At 30.2% G+C, this 6723-nt stretch overlaps 1 long non-coding RNA gene across 1 annotated transcript; it reads right to left on the reverse strand.

Annotated features, from left to right (window-relative positions):
- On the reverse strand, positions 1-1107 carry LOC107953047 (uncharacterized). The gene is made up of 2 exons (XR_001699038.2): positions 665-1107; positions 1-345 (listed from the first exon to the last, which is right to left on the reverse strand). It is a non-coding gene; the product is annotated as an uncharacterized lncRNA (long non-coding RNA).
- Positions 1108-6723: the final 5616 nt, after the last annotated feature.

Genomic DNA, 6723 nt, shown 5'->3' on the forward strand with positions numbered 1-6723 from the left:
AATTTAAATTTTGTTTTTCAAATTCTAAAAAATATAGTAATTTTAACGTTTCAGTGTTGTAACAAGTCTATTTTGTCTGGCCCAAGCCTAAATCAACAAAAACCAAAATATAAAAAATAATTAATTACAAATCCAAACACAAAAAAAAACTAAGCCCAAAATTACAACAGCCCATAGCCCAAAAGCTTAAGAATTTTCACCAAAAAAAGAGAGGGCAGAAACCGTAGCTCCCATGTACGCCGCTCCTCCTCGGGCGCACCGCTTGCGCCTCATCCCGAGGCCTGACCCCTTTGCTCAGCCTTGCACCGAAATGGCAAGGTCTCTTCTCCATTGACCAAGCAAAACCTGCAAAGAACACAAAAGCAGAAACAAAGCAGAGAAATGACAGCAAGCAAATAGAAGCAACCAAACAGTAAAATAGGCAGTGTAATCGACTATAAAGCCAAAGGAGAAAATCAATTGTAAAGGTTTTTTTTTTTTAAAAAAAATACAAAAAGATTGTATTACACGAATAAAAAGAATCAAAAAGCAAAAAAAAAAAAAGAAGGTTAATCTTGATTTCCATTTCTCATGTTCTTTACGATTTTCACTTTTTATTTTTGTTATTTTTGTTTTTTATTTATAAATCTGTTTTAAATAAAAGAACGAAAGGTGGAAAGCTTACCTGAAATCCCTCACGGTTGTGACATCGGAGAGCCCCTTCTCCGTCGCCGAGGTCTGGCCCGAAAGGGGGTTGAGGGTCTCCTCCCTTCGGCGTCTTTGGGTGTTGGTAATATGGCCTTCAGAGGCGCTCCAAGGCCACTGGCCACGGCGGCGGTAGGACGAGTCTCCGGGGAACCTGGTCGTCCACCATGGGGAGAGAAGGGAGAGAGTTTGGGAGGATTTCAGTTTTTTTTTCTAAAGGGAAGGCTGAAAATGAATTTTTAAAAAAAAATTGGGCTTAAATACAACCTTTGAAACGGCGTCGTTTTTGGGTGGGAGTCCAGGTGCCAAAACGGCATCGTTTTGGACCACCCATGTGACTTGATCCATAACCGGAGGGGATCCGCGCGTTTTAGACTTATGGTCTATTTGTGCGATCGGTCATTCCACTTTATGGACTGTTCTGTTTTAGTTTCCTTTATTTATTTTCTTTTCTTTTTAAAATTTGCCCAAACATTTCTAGCATACTTCGATTTAGTCCTTGGCGCACGAATCCTCTGGGGAAAGGACGCGTGTCCAAGAATGGGTTTTTTTCCCATTTAGTCCTCTATCCTTGCACGTTTTTCCAACTTGGTCCTTCTTTGTTTATTTTATTATAATTTTTTTACTGTTAATTTCGCGTTTGTCCTAATTAAGTCCTCTTTTATTTAATTTCAGTTTTTATAAATTGTTTCATATATTATTCATCTTAAATTATATATATATATAGTATTCATTTTAAACTATTTTAATACAAATAATTTTGAATTGTCTCATATATTATTTATTTTACATTGTTTTATTTATTTATTTTAAATTCTTTTTATATGTTATTTCTGAATTGTTATTATAAATTTATATATATGGTTTATTCTTAAAATTTTTTTATAGATTATTTATTTTCAAATTTTTATATATTGTTTATTTTAAACACTTTTATATTTTTACATATATTTTATTTATATTAAGCTATTTTTATATTTTATATATAATATTTACTTTAAATTTCTTTTTACATGTTATTATTTTAGACTTTCTATATGTTATTTTAAATGATTATATACATTATTTATTTTAAGTTGCTTTGTTTTATTTTGAATTGTTTGGTATATTAATTATTTTAAATTGTTTTATAGTATTCGCTTTTATTTTTTATGGATTTTTTATTTAAAGTTGCCTCATTAGTTATTTTAAATTGTTTTGTATTATTTCATTCTTTTGATTATTAGTGTTGGTATTTTAAATGATGTATGTTGTGAGACTATTGCCATTGCGTGTTCTTTAATTTGTTTATTCATGTTCATATTATTCTCACTCGCTTGTGTAATATTGAATTCATGTACTATTGTCCACGTCCATTACTATATTTTTATTTTTGTATCATCGCATTATGAATTTAATCCCAATATGTTTATCCAACTTAGATCGCTTTATTTTAATCCAAACAAATAACGCACGTCGCTTAAATATTGTACTCGTTATCATTCAAAAAAAATTTCAAAATAAGGCAATGTTTCGCGTTTTGGAACATCGACGAATTGTGCCCTAACTTACGGGGTTTTGATTTTCTTGTTGATCCTAAATAGCTAAATATCCTTTTGAGTTTTAAAATACACGGAATTCCAATTAAAATTAAAGACAAACTTGCGCTCGGGAGTTCATGGTATCGCGTCCTAACTTACGGGATGTGATATTCCGATATTTCGAGACGAGGAAATCTTTAACAATCGTTTTGAGCTAATTCAAGCGCTTTTAAAATCGACATTGATAAAAAGAATCATATATTAAATCTATTTTTGATTTTCAATTTTCGACATTAAGACACTAACTAATCAATTCGGTACCAATTTTGGGCGTGGCGAGGGTGCTAATCCTTCCTCGCATGTAACTGACTCCCGAACCTGTTCTCTCGAGTTTTATAGACCAAAAACACCGTTTTAATAAACTAAAACATTTTATTAAAGCAAAGGTGATCCGATCACACCTAATAAAGATTGGTGGCGACTCTCAATTTTCGTTTCTTATTTTCAAAACCAAAGTCGACCCGTTTTCAAAAAATGGTTTCGACTGCTTGGCGACTCCGCTGGAGACAATAAGAGAGTCAAGCCGTAAATTGATTAATTTATGTCTTTTCATCAAAATTGAAAATTCGATTTAAAATACGATCATTTCATTACATTTCATCTGTTATCTTTGTGGTTTATGTTATAATACCTGCTTCATTAGTTCGAGTCTTTAAATAGTTTTGCATATTGCATTGCATGATCGTTTGATCTACTATTCCTTCGTGAGGTCTTCACCTCCGTATAGGATAGTGGATTGCTTTCGGGATACATTCGTACCTATGTCTTCGTGAGATTTTCATCTTCGTGTAGCCATAGGGAAATGTATTCCCCTAAACCGAACTCAATCTATATGAGCCTAAAATGGGTGAGGATCGAGGAATCTGCTGGTTCAGGTACCCTTACTCTAGAACCGAGCCACATATAATGAGCCCTAAGAGCCAACCCTAGGTAGAACCACTCCAAACCCTAGGGGTCACCCGAATAAGTGCACTGTTTGTCATTTATGTTTTTGTACTGATGTGTTTGTAATAGCCTATTTTCAGTGAAATCGGAACAGTGGTTTCGTGACCACAAATTCGAGCTAAAAGAAAATTTTATTTTAAAATTATGGCATGGTCTATATTATGGTAGAAAGGTTGCATGAAAATTTTGATAAGAAAATTTTATTGATTTTGTAGTTAATTAAAAAAAATTTTCATTTTCGGGACTCCGTTCCGGTAAACCGAATTCGTAAATATTTTTAATAAATATTTACGAAGTTAGTTGTGTGGTTAATTAGGTTTTGGATAGGTGAATTTGTTAAATTAGGAGCAATTGAGTGGAAGGACTAGATTGAACATAGGGTAAAAGTTGAATTATAGAATAGAGAAAATTCAAGGGACTAAATAAGAAATTACACCATGAATTGAATGTGTGTGGTAAAAATAATTTCCATGTGTATAAATAATATACATATATTAGTAAATATTATATATTTACTTATAATTTAAGTAAATATTATTATATTATTAAATTATTATATTATATTAATTAAATAAAGTAAATAAATTAAATTAAATTATGACAATTGTGTGGTAATGATAATGTAAATGTGTAATAAATACATATGTGTATTTATTTATTATAGATATTATAATATAATAATATAACTAAAATATAATAAACAAAAGAAACATAAGAAAGAAAAAAAGAAGAAGAACAGAATAGAAACGAAAGAAAACAGGGGAGAAAGAAAGAAAGGAAAAAGAGAAAGAAAGAAAAGGGAGAAATTGGGGTTTAAGGTTTCAAGTTCAATTGGTAAGCCAATTTAGTTCATTTTCTTATAATTTTGATGTTTTTGGAATCCTAGAATAAAATACTACTTAGTATATGTTGAAAATTTGAAAGTTAGTAGATTTTTGGACATGGTTTATGTTGAATTAATTGATGAATTAGGGGTTAAATTGATAGAATTTCAAGTTAGAACTAGGTAAAGGATTAAATTGAAGAATAAATTAAAAGTTTTGTGCAAAAAGGGACTAATTTGTAAACTTGTGAAATTTAAAGAAAAATTCTAAATTTTATGAAATATAAGTGCTGTAAATGTGAGATGTAAAAATCAAATAGGCTTGGAATAAGGATTGTTTTGCATAGATATTAATTTTCGAGCCTAGGGACAAAAATGGAATTTATGAAAAGTTTAGGGACAAAATATTAATTTTGTCTAGAACATGAGTTGAATTCAAATGAGTATGAAGTATGTTGAATTGATGTTAAATTTAATGATATAGACCCAGAAAGATCGAAAAAGGAAAGTGATCGTGGAAAAGAAAAGATATCGGATTAAAAGAGTTTCGATTACAAGTTGCTATCGAGATAAGTTCGTATAACTTGAATGAGTATGTAAATATGTTAATTTAAATGTTGTATTGTATTGTATATGATGTATGAAATTGAATATATGAATAATATAGATGTGAAATGAAAGAAATGATACATGTTTGGAAACTAATAAATGGTTGAAATTCCGTTTGAATATTGGTGATCGATGAATAATGGAAATTTTCCGAAATATATGAGGTTCTGCATGTGCTGCAGAAATGGATTGAGCTAGGATGGAAAAATCTAACAAAAGCCTTCTCGAGAATTAAAAGTGAATAGGATTTATTCCTGATTCACTAAAGAAATTAAAGTGAGTAGGATTTATTCCTGATTCACTATAAATATATAAAGTGGATAGGATTTGTTCCTGATTCACTATGGTAACTCAAGGTGAATAGGATTTTCCCTAAATGGTAATCCTGATTCGCTACGGTTACTTGATATGTAACTCGAGAGAGTGTTTGATGATTTAACATCCTAAGGGCTAAATCCTTGATATGAATTGATTGAAATATGAAAACGTACACTTTGTGTGTACTCTTAGAAAATCCATCGATAATTCCAATGATTCAACGGATGAGATAGTAAAACAAAACATGAGAAATATGAGATGGAATGAGACAATAGCATGATGAGCTCATCTATGCCTATTGGTACGTTTGTTACTAACGTGTTTGATTGAAATGTTTATGAATAGGTAAATAACCAAAATGAATGGAAATTATGCTTTTATATGATTTAAATGTTAAATATGATTGGTAAGTTTGATTCATGTTATATGAACTTACTAAGCATAAATATGCTTATTAGATTTTATTTTCCTTGTCTTATAGTACTTGAAAGCTAGGAAGAAGTGGAAGACGGGTCGGAGACTTCATCACACTATCATCCTTTCAATTTTGGTATAATAGTTTACTTATTTTGAAAACGGCATGTATAGCTAAATTAGTGAAATAATAAATGTTACACAATGTTTGGAAGTTAGCCATTGGTATGGATAGCAATCATATATATATAAACATATGAGTTCATAAGGTTATAAATGGTTTTCATACACACGTGGATGAAATAGTATAAGTATGGTAAGAAAAAATATGCATATTTATGTGCCATATGGTATATTAATTAAGGATATATGATATTATGTAATAGGTATTTGTGATGTTAAAGTAGAGTTTTCTTACATGAGAAACTATGTTCATAATATGATAGTGAAGGAAAATAAAAGGGAGTGATAGGAAATATTGTAGTGAAAAGAAATAAAGGTGTTATAAACTTAGTCATTAATATTTTGCACTAAAATAGTCTTACATAATAGTTGTAGTCCGAATTTGAAAATCCACCAAAAATTGTGGAAATTGAATTAGAGGTTGAATTAAATATGAAAGTAAAGCCTATTGAGTCTAGTTTCATATAAAGAAAACTTTGTAAGCAAAAGAATTTCATATTGAGAGATATTTGAATTTGTGTAAGACAGAGTCAGGATGATTTTGAAATCCCCTGTTCCGATTTTAGAAAATCATTAAAAATTTTACAAAAATAATTATGAGTTATAATTTATATGCTTAGAATCCTTGATGAGTCTATTTTCAAAATAAATAAACGAGAACATCATTCAAATTTTTGACTAAGAGATAATAAAATTGATTTGAAGAGTAGTCAGGACTATTGGACAGTGAAACAAGGGTAAATTTAAAGAATAAACCGTACTTATTGGCTGGAACAAAAATTATAAAAATTTTATGTAAAAAGATATGTGAGTTTAGTTTCAGGAAAAATTTGCGGTTCTCAATTTGGAGTTCTTTAGCTCAAGATATAAATAATTTAATGACTATGACTCAGGTGGACAGTTTTGTTATGAACATAGGAAAATTTTTGAAATTATGTGTAATTATTCTATAAATTTCGGTAACATCTTGTAATCCTATTCCGGCAATAGATACGGGTTAGGGGTGTAACAGTGTTTCTTTTAGGATTGCATTGCATTTTCCTCTTAGAGAATTTTTTTTTTGTTGTATTTCACCCGTTTTTGTTACGATCCTCATCATTATGGTTTATAATTGTTGTGTTGGTTTGAGTTTAGGCATCTTTCTGCATATTGCATTGCATGATTGGT

Source organism: Gossypium hirsutum, chromosome A05, assembly GCF_007990345.1.
Source record: "Gossypium hirsutum isolate 1008001.06 chromosome A05, Gossypium_hirsutum_v2.1, whole genome shotgun sequence".
NCBI classification, from domain to species: Eukaryota; Viridiplantae; Streptophyta; class Magnoliopsida; order Malvales; family Malvaceae; genus Gossypium; species Gossypium hirsutum.